The following is a 20,460-nucleotide window of genomic DNA, read 5'->3' as shown; positions in this document are numbered from 1 at the left end:
TTATTTTCATTTAAATGGAGAAAAACTGGGGAAACACATTACACTTGCATTATCACATTGTATGGGAGCAAAGAATATGATGCCCTATTGTTCAATTTTATAAGAAAACCCTGAAAGAGTCTGATGTTTAATCTAAGTGAGGTGCTAAATGCTTTATGATGTCTGTTCTAAGGCACGAATATCATAATTTACTGTGCAAACATCATGTAGGTGACTAAGGAAAATACGCACGGTGAGTTGTGTAAGATTTAAAAGAGTTTTGAGTGGTGTAGCTTGAAAAGATATTACAATAATCAATTATCATTGTAGAGAAAGATGTCATGTGTAGTATTGATTCTCTTGTACAAGTGCAAGTTTTTCCACTGCAGTGTATTCCAGTGGCATTATTCCTTGCTTTTTATCAATCAATAATAAGTTTGAGGGCTTCCCTGGTGGTGCAGTGGTTGAGAGTCTGCCTGCTAATGCAGGGGACACAGATTCGAGCCCTGGTCTGGGAGGATCCCACATGCCGCGAGCAACTAAGCCTGTGAGCCACAACTACTGAGCCTGCGCATCTGGAGCCTGTGCTCCGCAACAAGAGAGGCCGCGATAGTGAGAGGCCCGCGCACCGCGATGAAGAGTGTCCCCCGCTTGCCACAACTAGAGAAAGCCCTCGCACAGAAACGAAGACCCAACACAGCAAAGATAAATAAATTAATTAATAAACTCCTACCCCCAATATCTTCTAAATAAATAAATTAAAAAAAAAAATAAGTTTGGTACAGAATGTTAAGAGAATATTAGGAGCTATTTTAGAATATATATATTTTTCCCTTTAAATTTATTCATAGTCTTTTCCATAAGAAGAAATATTTTCCTTTGTAAGAAAATATGTATCTGATGATAGAAACTTTTCCTCACCTCACTTAAAAATAACACAGAGTATTTATTTCAGGTTAGTCCTTATTTAAAAGAGTTTAGAAATCTTAGAAATGTGTAAATCTTTTAGAAATACATCTTGTATCCCCTTTAATTCGATCTCGCACCCAAAGAGAGAATCATACCCCTAGACCAATGAGCCACCTTAATTCGATCTCATCTTTTTACCCTTAATATGAGTAGAGCCTCATTCTAAATAGCCCCCTCCCAACAAACCAAAGACAAGAACAACAGAGCACTCAGGCTGAGTTTAGGGCTCAGAAATTTGAGTCAGCCAACTTTCTCAAAGATATGTCAGTGTAGACTCAGACATACACTCAATTGGAAAGAGGCAAAAGTTGTAGATGTAAGGCAGGATCCAGGAGAGAAATTCCTGTGCTATAAATCTACATCATATGGAAAGAACCACTAGAAGTGAAGGAGAAATTGTAGCAAAAGGGGAACAGGTGGTTGGAGAAATTCCTGCTCAACCCCCAGGCCTTAGAAAAGACAGGAGGGGCTCTGCTTCCCACTGGGCCAAGGTTGTCAGGTCAGTACCTACTCTGGGTGGATGCCTGCCGTCCAGAGATCTGATACAGGGGCATCTACACCAGAGACAATGGCAAGGGTCTTTTTTTTTTTTTTTTTGGCTGCACCACAGGGCTTGCAGAATCTTAGTTCCCCGAACCAGAATTGAAGCCAGAATTCCGCAGTGAAAGCACCGAGTCCTAACCACTGGACCACAGGGAATTCCCAAGGGTCGTTTTCAAAGGTGCCAGCATGTACTTTTATACTATACTTCCTTCATTTATTCAGTAGGCCTCATGACCTATTTATACAGGTGGTCTGTATGATAAAAACCATGTTGAGGACTTGAGAAAACCACATTATTTCAAAGTCAATTTCTTGTGAGGATTTTCTTCCAGATATTCTGTAGGAAGAAGCCTGCTGGTACAGCCCAGGAATGATTGGCAAACCAATAATAATGCTCTGATTTTTTTTTTTTCCAAAGAGAAGAAAAACATCTCATCAGCGAGAAGTTTGAAGGCTTAAAACAAAGGTCATACAATATTATCAGATCTTGTGTAAGACCAGACCTTTGATGAGCAGAGTCCTGAGAAATATGTGGAAGAGGTCTAAGCGCTGAGCCTAACAGAAAGTTGAAGACTCTCTTACACAGTCTCAGGAAAGAGGAGCAAAACCTGCTGAGAAGTTTACTCAGTCCGAATGGTGACGGGGAGTGACGACAGGAGAAGGCAGTCTGATTTCCTCCTGTCTAACCAGCGACTGTTGGAATATTTGCCATTAACACATTCTATGTTTCAGATTAAGAAATGGGATCTCAAGAATTAAGTTGTCTTAAAGCATTTAAACCAGTGGTTCTCAACTGGGGATGGTTTGGGCCCTTCCTCTCACTGCCCCTACCAGGGACCATTGGGTAGTGTCTGGACACATCTTGATGGTCACAGCTGGGGGTGGGGTGCTACTGGCATCTAGTGGGTTGGGTGTTAGGGATGTGGCTGATCCTCCTACAGGGCACAGGGCGGCCCCTGCCATAGAAAATATCTGGGCTGAAATGTTAATAGGGTGGAAACACAGTCTAAACTATTTGGAAGGAAATGGATTTTAAATTTATATGTAAATTATATATAATTTGTATGTATATGACAAGTATATTAGTAATTATATATGTATATATTTATGAATAAGTTTATAAATATATATACATATGTATGCATATGAAAAAGAAAGGCAATGCTAGGTTAGAAAGCTAAACTGATGACAGTAAGGGGTCAATGTGCCTGGCCCCACATGACCTCAGACAGCCCTCTGAGCCTCAGTTTCCTCATCGGTAACAGTGTGATAAAAATAATGTCTGCTTCATGGGCTCGAGGTATTGTACAACATGGGGGAACATAGCCAATATTTTATAATAATGGTAAATGGTAAGTAATATTTAAAAATTGTATGCAAGTTGAAAATTAAAAAATATAATGTCTACTGCAGTGTTTCCAAGAGTATTAAATAATGTAAAACGCTTATCTTGGTGTTTTGTGCATAATAAACCCTGAATAAATATTTGCTCTTATTTTGCAGTTTTTAGCATTGCACCTGAGTCATTATGTGGAAATGAACCTAAACTTGGCGTTCAGAAAAATCATGTATTAACATGGGATCTTTGGGGTTGATTAAAACAAATATATAAAATACAATTCTCAATAAGAACTCTTGTTTTCTCTAGTCCTTGTCACAAACTGTAAAGGGAGCAAAGGTGATATCTGTTGGGAGAATTCCAACTGGAAGAGCAGGAGAGGTTATGAAAATCAGCTTCTCACCTTGTGGAAGGACCCACCTCCGTTGTAACAGACTCTGAGATCTCCAGGGAGGACAGCTCATGAGCTAGCAGAATAACCACTAAACCCACGTTCACCGTGAGGCAAGTCACTTCTTGAGCGCTTCCAAGGAAAAGGAACTTACTTCCGTGACAAGTCTCATCTCTCACCACTTCTCCTAGCAGAGTTTAAAATTTTTAAATGGCCTTTTGGAGCTTTCTTGGCTGTGGTTTATGCAAGAATGTTCCAAGAACCTAACTAATGGCCCTGGCCAGTTGAGTCACTGGCTGTGATCAGGAGGCATCGTCATGCCTGCAAACGAAAAGGAAGGCGTGAAGCGATTGGAGCCACTCACCTTCCTGACACCCTCTGTCTGGAGTGGAACCTGACTCCGCTGAGACTTGCCCAGCAAACGTCGTGTGAACTCGGATACCTGGCTGCCTGTGATTCAGTGGCGCAGCTGGCAGCCGTAACTGTCTGAATTCTCACTGAAGGGGTGTCAGCGACTGATGCATGGAGAGGCAGTGGGCTCGCTTCTCTGTAATCACTGTGTGGAAGTACTTGGGGGAGAGTCTTATTTTCCCCAGGACCCCAGACAACTCCCTGGGGATGCTGGGGATGCTCCCAAAAGAGCAGCTGTGTGGAGATGTCACTAATTTAACAGAAGTGACCCAGTCTCGCACGAAGGTCCCCCTCTGTTTCCTGACTGAGCTGAAATCACAAATCAAACAATTAAAGGTGAGCTTCAAAGCTTCTGAAGAGCCTGGGAATCTCTGCATTAGAGTCCTTCCAGGTCTGTTTGCCTGGCTCACCTCTAAGTTTTGCTCTTTAGACAGACATACAGATGGATGCTTGTGCCGATCTGTCCTGCAGTCCCAGGGTCATCCCCTGAGGCTACTGTCAACAACTCCTGGGGCATCTAGAGTGAGAGGGTCTGCAGCTCCCAGACACCCGCATTTCTCTGGGTAGCAAAAGCCCCTCAGACTCCTGGAAATTTGTTCTTAAATGCTGCCTTTGGGAGAGGAGGCAATTCTGCAAAAGTAGAAAATGAAGGAAAATTATGACCTTGAGTTTTCATACACCATATACAAGGTTTTTCACTTCTATAGTGGAAGGGGGGTCCCATGGAACAGCAGAGCAGAAATCCCCTAACAAAGAATAAAAATCAAATTAGACAAGAAAGATGCACAAATGGAAAAGGCAGCAGCGTCTGTTCTAAGTGCTGCCCACTGGCTCAGCCTGTTTCCTTACCGATGGACATCATTTTACTGAAAGGGACCTAAAACTGACAGCCGCCCTCAGTCAGGGGTCAGTCAGGGAAAGTCCTGTTCCTTCCATACAGAATGGGGACGCATCCTTCTTTGTTTTTGTATTTTTTTTTTATGAGGTTGAAGTCCCAGATTGAGAGAACAAGTGTTTTAAATTTTTCATATGAGAGAAATTTCCCCTAAAAATGAGCACAGAATTCTCTAACATCTCGCAGTGACTAACAACACATATTTACTAAAAAGCGTATCCAGCAGGGGTCACACACAACTTATTTGAAGGTAATTAAACTCTTGGGACAGTTCCAGAGGTGGGAGAAGGTGCCTATGCCAGTGGGCACCTGGCTCAGGCCTCTGGGTGGGACGAGCTAGGCTGGTCCCCATCCTCCCCGGCACTTTCTCCACCCGTGCAGAGCAGCTTCCCACAGCCAAGCACACTCAGGAACTACCAAGAGGAGCTGGCTTTTTAAACCCACGAACTTGAAGATGGGAAACCTTAGGGGTTGCTTCAGGGTTGCTCAGCACTGCCTTCACTGAACTTGTCTGTTTTCATGATTCCAATTATTATCTAAGCAAAGGGAATCATGTAGAAGATCCGACAAGTAGGTGGGAGGAGATGAAGAGCAGAGAACACCGCTTTTTTCGGGCACAGGAACAGCAGCAGTGACATCAGCGGGAGGCTCCATCCTCTCCCGCGCTGGCTCTTACTGTGGAGGCGCTCGGTGGATTTGCAGTGCCAGATCACCCAACACAGGTGTCGCTTCAGCACCAGTCTCATCCTGCCCATTGACTTCTCCAGGGAGTTAAACGTCTCCCCAGGGTCACTCTTCTTCAGCTGCCCCAGCACCGCCAGCCTTTGCCGCCTCGCAGCCCTGTGGGCATTGCCTGGGCTACTCTCTCGGTACCTGTGCTCTCCTGGCTCCATAGGGGGACATGGAGAAGGATGCCCACAGCAAACCGACCCTACACGTGGAGGCCAATCTACATGTCCATGTTGGGGTGACAGTAGGAAGAGTACTATATGCTGAAGGCTTGTGTCCCCCCCAACCCAAATTCCTATGTTGAATCCTAACCCCCAATGTGATGGTGTTAAGGGGTGGGGCCTTTGGGAGGTGATGAGGTCATGAGAGTGGAGCCCCCATGATGGGATCAGTGTCCTTATAAAGAGACCCCAGAGAGCCCCCTCGACCCTTCCTCCAGGTGAGGATAGTGAGAAAATGCCGTCTATGAACCAGGAAGAGCGTTCTCGTCAGACGTTGACTCAGCTGGCACCTTGATCTTGGATTCCCAGCCTCGAGAACTGTGGTAAGTCAATGTCTGTTGTTTAAGGCCCCCAGTCTATGGTATTCTGTTATGGCAGTCCAAACAGACTAAGGCAAAGACAAAATTCCCTGTGTGTTTTAAGGCAGGACTCATAGGTAGGATCTTATTTAAGGGTAGGTGGAGGTACTTGAGTGGTCCCAGGGAAGAGCCCCGTGTGTTCTGTCCAAACCCAGGTCCCAGCCTCTTCCTTCATACACGGCCTGCTTCTGGACTCTGGAAACCACAGAAATGTGGGTCCTTCACAGGCAGGGTGGCCTCAGGTCAGTTCCTTTACTTCTCTGCAACGTGTTCTCCTTATGTGCATAATGACACCTGCGTCAGGGGGACTTGTATGTATTTACTGAGGGAAATAAGTGTGGATTTTCTCTCCATCCCTATACTTATCTCTTGCACCACAGATAGATGAATATTTCTAAAGCACCTATTTTGTCGCGTCGCTCTCCTTCTCAAAAACATCAAGGACCACCCCCCATCCCTTTGCCACCATCGTTTCCACCAGGACAGAACTAAGATGTCATTGACTGCAGAGACCTCAAGGGGTCATCAGAAATCATCCTGTAGATGAAGGAAGTAGCTCAAAATCTCCAACGAGGGGCCCACAGACCTCTCTGTAAGTCAGTTCTCATGTTATTTTACCCAAACTTGTCTGCCCCACTCTGCCCCAGTGAACTTTCTTCTCTAGCTAAAACTCTTTCTCTTGGCCTTAGATATATCTGGACAACCCCTCAAGTACAAGCCACAGGAAAACTGTCTCCCTGCTCCTCTACCCACCGAAATATCTTCAAGGAGCAAACGCCACCGACCTCTCCCATGATACCCTCATTCACACATTAAATGGGTTCCTTTTCTCGGCTTGTTCGTTCATACTGACATTTACTAATATGATGCCGTGCATGTGATGTGGCTTTGCTTAATGATTCCATGTTTGCGTCTTGCAGCTCATTCACTTGATCCCAGGAAGCAAGACCAGCTCATAATTTCCATTCTGTTCACCTTGCACCTGGCAGAGGTGTACGGCCATGGCAGGAGCTGAAGAAAGAACCAGTAGGAATAGCTAGTGCTTCCTGAGTGTTCACTATGGACCCTACATCATTCCAAGTCTTATATATTAGAACAACACTGGGAGATGGGTGCAATTATGACTCCATTTCACAGTTGAAGAAAGAGAAGTATCTACCGTTAAATAAGTTATCCAGGCCCACGCATGAGTGACAGTGCTGAGATACCAGCTCAGGTCATTGGACTTCAAAGTGCATGCTGCTAGAAGGTGGGAAGGGGTACAGAAGATAGCTTTTAGGTCTCAAGCTTGGAAGAGTAGATTGTGCCCTAAGGGCTTCTCCAATGACCCTACAACCACAGGGCAAAGGAGTATTTCTAAGAGTGGTCTAAGTTATTCAGCCTCTGTCCTAGGAAAGACTCTAAGGGTCTCTTTCTTGTGAGATTTTCAGGCTCCACGTGAAAGAATCATTAGCAAACTCCTGAGAGGAAAAGGAGGAAGGACCAAGGACAGTGAAGGACAAAAGAGAAAGCTGTAAAAGAGAGAGGTTTGTGGTTTGAGGAAAACAATCAGTGATGAAGACCTTTATCATTGTGATGCCCCCGAGCTGATTCCTCCTGATGGAGCTTTAATGACTTGGAGGCAAGAGGAGAGGAGATTGTCTGTGCCAACCAGTTGTCCTTTCTGCCCCCTGCCCCTGCGCCCCAGCTCCGCCCCCAGGGCTGTGGAGTTCTGTGAGTCTCATTCCCGCCCATCCAAGGAAGAGTTGGGCTGCTCTGGGGTCCTCTGGGTGCTGGGGCACCACGCACCAGCCCTCTTTCCTTTCCCCAGGATCAGATCCAGGACGCACTGTGTGGCCTTGAGATGGATTCGGGATGCAAACCTCAGGCTCTCTTAAAACAATAAAAGGGCCTTTTTGTTTTCTTTTTCAAATATGTTCTATGTAAGTCTCAGAATGCCCCTGAGTGATAAGTGTTCTTGAAACTTGGGATGTGTTGAAGGCAAGGGGATGCGGTTAATCATGACAAGGACTGTAAGACTGTAACCAGCACAGTCGGGGGACACCTCCCAGGTCCCCATCTCTCCACCTCTGAGGTCACAGCACTCTTCTTGCTAAACAGTTTTATGCTTAGCCAAGGAATTTGAGCTCAATTTTTAGCATTAAGGGAATACTGAAGACTGGTAGTGATTGGTCCCTTCTTTTTCAAAGTGCACAAAAAGTATGCTTATTTCTTTTTTCCTTCGTTTCTTTTCTTTCTTTTTCTTTTTGGTGCACATTTAGGAGTCAGAATCTGCATAATATTTAAGATGAAGAGAAGATGAATTTTTAATCTCTGAGCAAAAGGCCTTGGATAAGTTTCAAGTTCCCCTGAATCTTCTGATTTTCGCTTTGGTTCAAAACCATAGTTCCACGTGCAGTTGAAATGGCATCTTCTCGCATTTGCAACTTCTGCATTTGGTATCAAGTCCTTGGTTATGTGCGAGGCTGTGGGAATGAGCCCGGGCACTTTTCCCAGGCGTCCCAGCGTCAGATCGCTCACATCTACATTGGGAAGAGCACCTTGAAGTGAACGGGGTCCTCCATCCATCCAGGCAGCAAACACGGGCACAGCCCTGGTCATCTGAGTGCCCGTCGGACAATGTAGAAGTGCAGAGAAGATGTGCTCAGAGATACGCCTGATACAGGAAATGAAAGACGGAACCAATGGTTTCAACCAAGTGAGAGCAGAACTGAAAGTCTGCAAATAAAAATTACAGATCCTTAATCACAACTTTCTCTCCACACAGGCTGTATAAAAACATGCAATTCTATAAGAGACTTGTCTTTGTTTCCAAGACCTCTTGAGTCATCTTGACTTCTGTCTCTTGATTTAGATTTGGCTCCAAAAGTAGTAAAATAGTAAAAGCACCTGATTTCCCTGATCTGCACATACGGCATGCACTAGGGAGGTATTTCTCCACCAGAGATCCCCCTCTGAGGACTCTTCCTCCTACCTGGCCTAACTGTGCTTGGCTGGATCTGCTTTCCTGGCTTCCTTGAGAAAGCAGAGAAGCATCTCGAACCCTAACTTGTTGTTTCATTTCTCAGCCAAACATTTGAGGCTTTAAAAAAAAGCATATGGAGATAAAGCCATCACTGACTCTGTGGAAAGGAGTGTTAGGCAAAAAAGAAGTTGGACAAATTTATTAAAAATTGAAGAATAAATGAGCTGCAAAAAAGACTGTAAGCCAAGGTAATCTGTGCAAGATCCCAGCCCCAGCAGTGCAAGCCTTTCATCCTTTGGGTTCTTGCTTTTGACTTGCTGAATCTGCAGAGTTAGCAAACTGGACATACATGCAAACAACCTTTTGCAGTTCTTTGAGCATCTACCTTTTGATCCATACCCATTCTGCAAAGCATTAGAAGACCAAATGTGTATGTTTTTCTGCACTTTGGAAAAAGGGAAACTGACCGTTAGCAGCCTTAAGAATTCTCTTGAGTGCAAATAATGAAACTCGGATTCCTGATGACACTGTCCTCCAGCATAGTTCTTGGGAAATCTTGGAAGAGTTTATACCTACAACTCACACAGGACCCCATCCCGCCCATCTGTTCATTGGAAGCCACAGTTGAGTTAAAATTATTTGTTTTCTCTGCATAAGAACACCGCAAATAGACTTCAAATGAGAAGCAACTTGCAAACCCAGGCTCTTATGTTATGAACACACCACGTCAATATATTTTAATAAGCATTCATTACTTATTGGACCTGAGAGCCCTTAGGCAACACCTAAGATTTTATTTTTTTTCAGTCTGTAGATTTTATTGTTTTAATGGGAGGTACCTGAGGGCAAGTGCATCCCTCCAAGCTTGTCCTAAGGGTCATTCTCGCCGTAGCAGAAGCACATGTGGTGGTCAGGTGGATGTAAGCCTGAGAATTCTTAGGCAGGACACAAACTATTTAGAAAATAAGGATAAAAATAGTTTCTTCCTTGGATTAAATATGGGGATAAAATAACATTTGTAAATACTATGTAAACTAATATAAAATTACCCAAAAAACAAGTTATCCTGGAAATAAATTATTCCTGGCAATAATCATCGATCGGTAAGGTTAGTACGTCCCTCTGGCTCTTCTGAGTCTACAGTGCGCTCCCCCACCCGATTCGAAAGCACTGAGTTGAACCCATGACCTCTCGGCCCATGACCGTTGCTGGGGTTCTGCTTAGTTATTTCCAGCAAGCTTACCCTGTCTACTCACCAGCCTCTTAAACAGTCTTTTCCTGGACCATTCCTTTCTTTGCCCCTAGAAAAGTTAAATTCCCTACATTTGAAAGGAAAAAGAATTAATATTTGCTGAATGCCTATTTCATATGATTCCCACAGAGTTTTGCGAGAAAGGTATTGTCCTTTTTTCACAGATGGTGCACCGAAGGCTCAGAGAAGTTGAGTGACTCATGCACGGCCGCACAGCTCAGACGTGGACGGACTTGAACTCAGTTCTCAACCCCCCTCATTCTACTGCCCCACGCCACCTCCCAGGGCATAAGTCACCGCCCAACAAACCAGTTTTATGAGGACACGCCTCGCATTTCTTCAGGGAATCTCACCTAGGTCCTTCCTTTTGCTAAAAGGTTAAGGGTGTGGTGCCTTTTGGACACAGGCCCAGGAGATTAAGCTCTGGTGAAATGTGTCATCAGTCTACCTTCCCAGGGCCTGTCAGATTTTCCCAGAACAGGTATGAATGGGCAAGAAAAGTGCAGAGTCTTGCTCGACTGCCCCACCCCAGGTGCTCCTCTCCTGACTCACGGGCCATCTGGGGGTGCCAGCCCAGGAGACCTGAGTCACTGCAGCCTTCCTCCATGATCCTTCCCAGAGAGCTGCTCCCCATGAGCCTGACTAACACCTCAAATATTCTGCAGTGCCAAGGTGTCATGAGCTGTTTAGCCAAATAAAAATCTGGATGATGGTCTGTGGTCAGGGACACTGGCGTGCTGCAGCCTTAGGGACCACCGTTCTAAGACAGGGACAGTAATTCCTGCCCTTACAGGTTTGGGGGAGAGTAAAATGAGACAACGTTCAATATGCATATGGATTTGGGGGGATCACAACAGTCAGTCCATAAGAGAAGTACCATCTAAAGAGCAAGCATAGAGTTCAAGCAAGCCCAGACTGCACGGGGTGAGGGTTGGTTCTGTTGCGACCTATTCTCCGACCCCTGTACACAGCCTGCCCGTGTTTTCCAAGGTCACAGAAGCTGTCATGACCGTGATTCAGCAGGAAGTAAACAGAATTGGGAGCCAGAAGGCCTGGGTTCTAACAGTCTTGCCATTATGGTCTTACTACCTGAGATTTAACAGCATTTGTAATTTGGACTCAGGACTCAACCCATGGGGAATAACAGGCAGAGAAAAGAAAGCTGCAGCACTGAAATTGGTCCAGGCCGAGGCTATGTTCTGTGGGAGTTAGATACGACATGTGAAGAGCCTCAGCTCTGTATCTATAAGATATTATAGGATTGAACTGGAATCTGAGGCATGTCAGCTGCATGTTGAGCACTTGCCAACAGTAAACTCCTCCCCTCCAGGCTCTGCATCCTGTGCTCCGGGGACCCAAGAGGGAAATGTCCCCCATTTCAGAAGGCGGATGCCCCGGAGTTTAAGGTCTCATGGTTAGAAACTTCCAGAACTGGCCTTTGACTCCAGGTCTGCTGGATTCTAAAGCATGTCCATCTTCTAATCTAAGGCCTGTACAGAGACTTGTCCCCAAGGGTGTTGCACTTGGTCTCTCACTCACTTTACTGCGGTTGTAGAAAAGGGACAGAGAGATTGGCTTCGGCCGTGGACAACTGCATTGGGTGGGGACTCAGAAAGGATGTTGAGGACTCAAAAGGGAAATTTCGCCAAAGTAGTGACCCGCCTGTTCATTTTGTAGGTGCAAGCCTTGTTTGTGGTCTGTGCCCGTGGAAATTATTACTGTTAGTTTTGTGGCTGTTGATGTTGTTACTTGCTGTGGGTAGTGAGTAAAGGAGTCTGGCTGCTGCTCTGTTGCCCTCCTGTCCTGAGGTCATTTTGCACCCAACATTTTCTCTAACCTTGAACCACAGCAAACATGAGCCTTCAGGATGACAATATCAAGTGTAGACAGTGCATGCTATACTCCCGGGGTTATGTAAATGAGGGCGATCTAACCATTTCATAACAAGGCGGCCACCGGTCAGTTCAACTGATGCTTAGCAACACCACTGTCTCAGGTAAGCTTCCATCTGCCAGCAATGCCTGTCCTCTTTATAAAAAAGAACTCTCAGGAGTGGGCCCATAATAAAAACTGTGACTGATCATTAAACAAAGATGAATATTATCTTCATGACATGCATATCCAGGAGAGGAAACTACAGCAGCTTCTCCTTGTGTGGCAGGAAGCAGATGGCTGCAATCCTAATTTCTGTCTGTCATTTTTTAGGGTCACTTGCTGGAGCAGGGTTGGCAAAGTGCAGGCATATTCGACAAACAGTCTTAACTGCTTGTGTCATACTGAGAAAAATAGCAGTATCTGTATGTGCTGTTTTGGACTCAATGTGTTTCTATATCTGTGAATTTCAGGAGAGTATTTTACAGTTATTTTTTCCTGTGTTACAAAGAAGAAATTACAGCAATCATCCGAATCTGAGTGAACTGCGATGTGCATCACCCACCTTGGCACCAGGCCCCAGGCTAAGCTCCTTCCGTGTGTTATTTCTAATCGAAACGACACCTCAGCACGTTGGCCATTTATTATCATCCCCAATGTTACAGATGAGAAAACCAAAGCAGAAGGAGGTAAAAAAATAGCAGCATCGTAGTATTTGAGCCCAGCCCTCCAGCTGGGGTGTTTTCCTGTGTGTTCACTCCTGATGTCTGCACATCAGCCTCAGGGATGCGGGGAGACAGGCATCTCTGTCTCAGAGAAGTGGAGCATCTTGGCCAAAACGACAGAGCCAGAGGAGGACCCCAGGAGGGGACCAGCCTTCAGGCTCTGGAGCATTTTATTTGTTGCTGAGATGTCCTGAAAGGATATTTCCCTGGGACGTGTTACAAAAATCAATTGAATGGAAAAAAGCTGCTAAAAGGAATGATGTCATACAAGAGAAGTTTCTATCCAAGGGATTTGAGACAAAAACAATCTGCCTCTAAGAGAAAAGTGGATGAGATCTCATTTCCTATGGGTCTCCTGGTACCAGGAACTGTATCAGGAATGTTCGCATGGGTCTTCTATTCAATACTTTCAGCCGCCCTATGAGGAGATCCCCTTGCTTAGGTAAGAGCAGACTCAGCTTCTGAAACTCGCCCTGGTTACACAGATGCGTGTGGGAGGGATTCAAACTAAATTTTTTCATCTCAAACGCTCACCGAATCATGTTACTTTTAACTGGAAAAAGACCACGTGCAGTTGTAATGCTTGATTACAATGAACACATGATGAGCAGTGACAGCTTAATCACCCATTTGACCCTGAAGGAAAAGACGGCCACTCCGACTGAAAACAGCAAAACCGACATCCAATGTCAGGATGTGGAAACAGGTTGTGAGAAAGGAGGTTTCAGGTTTGCAGACATTTTAACTAGTCACCTGGGAATACCCATTCATTCCTCCTGTGCCAAAGACTCATATCCACAATTAAAAGGCTTTGTATTTAGTTTAGAAGTAATAACACTTGATTATTTAAATTGTATTGACAAGTCCAGAAACCGGCTTTAATACAGTTTTGCTTTCATTTCACTGAGTAGCTCCATTCAGAGGCACGCCGCTCCTTCTGGTGCATTCAATGCGTTTATATTAAATTAAAGAAAAAAGGTTGAAAGAACGAGCACTTGTGTAGGTGCTTCCCCAAAGGAGACAGAGCTTGCTGGTGTTGTCATGCAGAGCCGAGCTGACAGGTGTACGGATTTCCCCAATTGTTTTCCTCTGATCTTCGACCACTTCCTCTTCTTCAATAACTTTTCCAACCAAGGTGAAAGGGGGAGAAGAGATGGACGGAACACAATGGATGCTCAGCCTTTCTTGCCACCAAGGGATAGATTTATTAGTCTAATACTGTGGATCAAGTGGGTGGTTGGATTTTATTCATAGATTATCCTCAGAATTAAGGTCTCTGTGCCGTTGGCAACAGGTGGAATAAGTGGCAGGGCCATCCTTTCATTCATTCATTGAAGAAGCATTTCTAGAATACCTGCACAAGGGGCTGGGCACTCAGACGTGTAAAATTGTGGACACACAGTCTTGGCCTAAAGGGACTCCTACACAGGGGAGGAGAGAGGGGAAGAGAGAGGGAGAGAGAGAGAGGTATAAAGAAGCCCAGAGCAGTGGCAGGTGACGGATCCAGAGAGCAGAGAAGACCGTGGGGTGAAGGGCACTTTCGTCTATTTCTGAAATGCTTTACCCCTTGGGAAGGATGTGCCAGACATTCTTTCCCTATGGTTCAGCCAAAGAAGAAATGGAAACAAATGTGTTTGTGTCCTGTTCAGGTGCACCCTGGCTGTTTGGTGGTGGCTCCAGCACTAGTGCAGAAGTCAGGGCAGCGTGAGGCGTGATTCCAGACAGCGAGGCTCAGCTGTGTGGCCAGATGGGGGCCCTGGCGACTTGTTAGTGGATCTAATGGATCCTAAGTCAGGGGGCTGTGATGGTGATGACGAAGGGCCGTGGGTACACAGAACATACACACAGTTCATTGTCATCGTCAAAACTAGCAAGTGCTTGATACACACACAGCCAGCTTTGCTTTGAAAGGCACAGCTCTCTAGCTGAGCATCACAAATGAGAGACACAAAGGCACCTCCCACTGAGTATCAAAGGAGGCAAACAGGAAGCAAAGGACAGGAGCTAAGGGAAGGGGACCCTCTGCGGCTGATGTGGCCTGGGAGGTTGGTGGCAGGGTCAGTATATAAGCTATAGTTTGAAGAGAAGGGTCAAGACTTGGTCTTCTGCTCTGGAAGGTGGAGCTCGCAGCAGGGTGCCGGGCCCCTCGTTGACACTTCCCAGCTGTTGAGTGAGTCAGTGAATGAATGAATGAATGAAGTATGGGCTTTGCCTCCGATGCTCCATCACTGGCTCCCGTGGAGCTGAGGCATGGGTGGGCTGAGAAGGTGATGGCCTGACCAGGTGATGGATGCAGACGTGGTTCGCCCCACACTTTACACAGGAGCACCTGTGACCTCCGTAGCATTTAACTGGAGACCTTAACAGGTAGCTAAACAAAACCTATTACGAGAGTGGAAAGAGATGGGTTGGCTTTATTTCTGGCTCGGCTGACTCCCTGCAAAATGAAATGCTAATGCCCTGCTCATCATAGGGCATCTGAGGAGCAAATAAGGGTTGTCCCCACGTGCTGGCAGTCGGCTTTGTCACCTAGAGTGGCGGCTTGCATCTGATCGACTCAGTGCTTATTTGTCAAAGAAAATGTCCAGTGAGACTATTTTACATACAGATAACAACAGTGACACCAAAACAACACAAAACCTCTGCAAATATACGGTATTTTATTTCCACTAAGGACAGTGGATGCTTGGAGTGCATGTTGATGGGAATTATGCACGTAAGAAAGAAAATGGGTGGTGAAAATAGAAAAATCAAGCAAACAAACACAAACAAGACAAAATAAAGAATATAAACCAACAAGTATATCTGAAGGTAAGCATAGGAATTTTAACTGGATAGAACATATGCCAAATTCAAGTGGCGTCCAGCATCTAAGCTGATGCTCCCTCATGGATGAGGTATTCTAGGCACAGAATCCATTTAATCAGAAAGAAAGTAACTAGTTAAATAATGCACTCATTCCAGATGGCCATGAGGAGACAGTGGTTCAATGGCCAGCTGGGCACAATCCTCCTGATTCAGAAGAATTGGACCCATCTCAGGATTTACAGCCATTCCTGAAAATGCAGTAACAATTGGGACCTCTGGGTGCTTTGTCATTTGTCAAAAACACTGTGAATTCAACTCATTGAACCTGTTGGTCAATTCAATTCTGCCACTGGTCAGAGCGTTCACAGCTTTCGACAGGAAAGTGTTTCCCTCAAAGATTTGCAGAACTTCCTTCCTGTAAGATTGCAGCAGAACAGCAAGAATTTCGAGAGGAAACTGCTTTCTTGATCATAAAAATGCAGCATAAAGCCTAAGCTTGTCCTTCACTGAATTTACTGGAAAATTATGTTGTGGGAACTAAACATGACTGACTTTTCCTAATGCTATGTTTTAAATTCTATTTTTAAATAAATTCAATGGGAAGACAAAAATTATTTTTCTGATTGAGAAATAAATATCTACCGCAGGACGATGATAATGACCTACTATCGATCCCTGTATACCTTACCTCTAATCTTACAACAGTCTTAAAAGATTCTCATTATTCACATTTTGGAGATGAGAAAAACAAAGCTGAAAGTGTTTTAAGTAACCATCTCAAAGCCAGGAGTTAGCTATTCTTCTGCTTGAGAGTTACATGTGAGAAGGTTCACTGTTGCTTCCTCAGAACATGATGGGGTAAATGCCCAGTCTTTGCAAATATAATTTGTAGAATTCCCTTAAAAATATATATACGTTACTATGTATTAATATAAAATAGATGAGAACCTACTGTATAGCACAGAGAAGTCTACTCAGTGATCTGTGGTGTCCTAAGTGGGAAGGAAATCTAAAAAAGGGTGGATACATGTATACATATAACTGATTCACTCTGCTGTACAGCAGAAACTAACACAACATTGTAAAGCAACTATAAAAAAATTAAATTAAAAAACAAAACGAAACTCCTAGATTGGGCTACTGTTAAAAATTTCCAAGGAAAGTCACGATGTAAAGAAAGGGCTCCAGCCCTTGGACGACTTTTCCATGTTCTTGTCCAGTTTCCTGACTTCCAGGTGCCACTCCGGCTGGTCACTCAAATACAAGCATCCTTAAAAGGCAATGTTCCTTGTTACCTAAGAGCAGGAAGCACAGTGGGTGGGTCACGATTGATTAAGGATGAACAAGGAGCTGCTGCTGAGTCTTCCTCTCTCAAACCCCACAGACATTTCTGGCCAAAATGGGACTGAACCTGTTCTCCTGGTTCCCTCCTCCTGATACATGCAAAGTGTGAATGCTGCATCACTGACTGGAGAAACCCAGGAGGTAGGTGGCGTGTCCCCTGGGGCATCCTCACGTGCTGCTGTTCACTCAGCAAAGGCTCCCGTTCTTGGTCTTACTGGGCCTTATTCAGGTCTCAGGGCTACTGCTGGGGGCAACCTCACCAGTGCTGGACTCTTGGTGGTCTCAGCTCCTGCCGTCTCCTCCCCATCTTCTGGTGCGGCTTGACGACAGATAGATATTCAAAATCGCATCGTTATGGTTCAAAATTTTCAGTCCGTAGTGAGCATTGATGTTCTCTTTAATTTACTTTAACTAAATGATTTATATGTCCGAATGTTGCCCAAAGGCAATTTTACCATGAAGAGTTAAATTTTTACAGTTCAAACACAAACACACATACCACACACACACACACACACACACACAGACATATGTCTCTTGGTGAGTCAGCACAGCTTTTGAGCTTGTGAGTAAATGACCTATTTTAAGGAAGATGGCAAATTATGTGAGTGAACACGGGGGTGACAGTGAAGATTTTTTCGAATTCCTGTTGAAAGGGAAGACAGGGCACACACCATTTACTGCCCTTTTACCTACCCCACGGTGCCACCACTCTCCCATCTCCTCAGCCACGCAAACGGAAAAATGACACCCAGGCAATGCCGCCTGCTTTTACAGTGAGTTAATTGATAAAGCCCGTGCTTGTCATCACCTATCTTGCACATCTGGAAGGAAGTCTTGCACAACCACAATGAAACGTGGTAATGTGAAACTTAAGAAATCGAGGGGAACAGAACTCTGATTAGTCAATACATGCAAGTCACCAGTACATGTGCTTGGGAATCAAGCAAGTACACAGCTTCGGAAAATGCTGATTTCTCTGGCCTGGCGAACATTTTCCACTATCTAAGTAGCCAAGCCTTTCAAAAAGTTAATAATTATTTGTTTGTGGCAGCTTTGGATTGGGGGCTCTGAATTTAAGGAACAGTTCTAGATCATATGATACCTTTTTTTTTTCTCTTTTAGCACGATTATGTAAAGGGAAGTCAGTGCAAGGCTTAGCAACACGAGTTTGAAGAGACTCACAGTGACAAGGGGCATGCTAGCTAAATCTGTCTCTTACTGAAAATTCTGCGGTGACTGCTCGGCCCAGCATGACTCCTATCAGGACATGTGGTACCCAGATTCCTTCTTGTCTTTGTCTCTTTCCATTCACAGATGTTTAGAGAATTCTCATTAAAATTACTTAGGGTGAAACAGAGACACTGTGTTATAAACTAAATCTAGTTAAACACACTTTGTTGTATTGCCTCATTTGTGTGATGCATGGACCTAATTTTCTTCTCTTTGTGTCTTAACTACGTACATTAGGTGATGCTTGCCAATTAATGCAGGATGTCACATCCCCAGTTGCTTTATCGAGCTTCTTAAACATTAGAAATAAATACATGCCACCTGTCTCATATCTTGAAAGCAATTCAAAATGGTTACTTTTGTTTGCTTAGGCTTACAGAACAGTTTATAGCTTTAGTGCTTCTGAGTTATAAGAAAGTTCTGTCTCCATTTCATAAATGTAACTTCATTTCAAGGTGAATCCAACAGAACGAGCAGAAGGCTCTCGTGAGAACTTGTGTGAGACAGAAAGCAGTGTTGGCTGGTGGTTAAAGCCTTGGTCTTTGGCATTTGAGAGATGTGGCCTCAAATATTTAGCCTGATGCTTCCTGCTGAGCCATCTAGAGAAAGCTGCTCAGTATTCCTCACTTGTGAAATGGGGATAACGCCCGCCGTGTGGAGTACACTGGGAAATATACATAAATACACACACACACACACACACACACAGATATATAACATACTGCCTCCCCGATTCGTAGTCAAGGCACAAGAAGTAGTAGATATCGTCATATTCATCATCACCCGGTTTGGGGAGGGGAATAATTCAGGTTGAGAAGGAGCGTTGTTAAAAATATAGCTCATGGTGGCGTAAGGTTAAAAACTAAGAAGGGAGTTACATATGAAAGATATGTTCTTTCTTCGGAGCAATTAAAATATAAAAGTAAACAACCTCCCATCGACTCCACCACCCTCTGAGCACACAGGTCAGCTGGGAATGTGTGCAGTATGATTGGTGAGTTGGGAGAACTTGAGACTGGATCTGCAATGGCTACAATGGCAGTTTTCAAAGAGGTCTTTCTTTTTCTTTTTTTCTTTTTTTTTTTTTGCGGTACACGGGCCTCTCACTGCTGTGGCCTCTCCTGTTGCAGAGCACAGCCTCCAGACGCGCAGGCTCAGCGGCAATGGCTCACGGGCCCAGCCGCTTTGCGGTATGTGGGATCTTCCCGGACCGGGGCACGAACCCGTGTCCCCTGCGTCAGCAGGCGGACTCTCAACCACTGCGCCACCAGGGAAGCCCTCTTTTTTTTTTTTTAATTAAAAAAATGGTATGCTATGAAGCACCAAATGTTTGAATAACTTAACTATAATTAAAGGGGCAATTTGAGAATGTCCCTCTTTCCATCCTAAGTCAGAGCAATTTTCTCAACAATGCTGTCTACTGTAGCACAAGAGAAAGCTTTCTAGATCTGAGCTGAGCATTTCGAGGAGGGTGGACATGTAATTTGAAGTCCACCCTATACTCACAGACCACAGAATTGCAGTGCTCTATAAAATGCTCGATACACGTGACCTAGCCCAAAATATTTTAGCAATAAGAAAACTGAGGTACAGCGTAGCTCAGCAAATTGTCTGAAAGCACACGGCGAGCTCGACTGAGAACATATCCTTTCGTTTAGCTAGGTTTCAAAAATTTTGTTAAGCAGACTGAAAGTTTTTGTCCTTCTATAATTATCCTTGGTTTACAGCTGATTCCTTGCATGGCAGTTCTCCTAGCAGCCTTATTTGAACATAACCGAGCTGTTCGGCATAGTCTTCACATGACAAAGTGGTCATGTCTTACTAGTAGCCGAGAATGCATTATCAAGCCTTTATTTAGTGCTACAGTCAGGGCAATCCAACTATTAGTCATCCTGACATGTGCTTTGAACACAACACACCCATGAGTCCTGGCAAAAATTGCATCTGCTTCCTGCACCCTCCCACATCACAACTCCGTTCAAATGGCTGATATTTTTACCACAGTTCTAGAAAGAAAATTACTTAACATTTCTAATCTGGGGACGCACTTCAACTTCCCCTCCCCAATTATCAAATTAAAAGCGGCTCGTGTAAACTCTGCCCACGCAGCAAAATGAAGATCTGCTAGGAACAAGAGGCAGTGAGCCCTTCCAGCAACCAGAGAACTTCCTTAAACTAAGAACAAGGTTAAGAAGCTCATTGCCTCAGAAATGTCCATCGTCCTATAGCCCCTTCTAGAAAGCACACACTGATTTTACTGTCACTACTGAGGAGCTTAATATGAACTCAACACAAACTTGTTTGCCACTCGCCGCTCAGTAGAACTAAGATCTAATGCTGCTCACAGGAAATGTTTGTAGAGAACCAAAAGCTATTTTGTTTTGGAACAAACTCTGCATTTGAATGCATCCCATTTACCTCAAGA

The sequence above is a fragment of the Monodon monoceros genome, unplaced genomic scaffold, assembly GCF_005190385.1.
Source record: "Monodon monoceros isolate NGI ecotype Baffin Bay Population unplaced genomic scaffold, NGI_Narwhal_1 Super_Scaffold_21, whole genome shotgun sequence".
Taxonomy (NCBI): Eukaryota; Metazoa; Chordata; class Mammalia; order Artiodactyla; family Monodontidae; genus Monodon; species Monodon monoceros.
The sequence above is the reverse complement of the archived record's forward strand: the minus strand, read 5'-3'. Positions refer to the sequence as shown.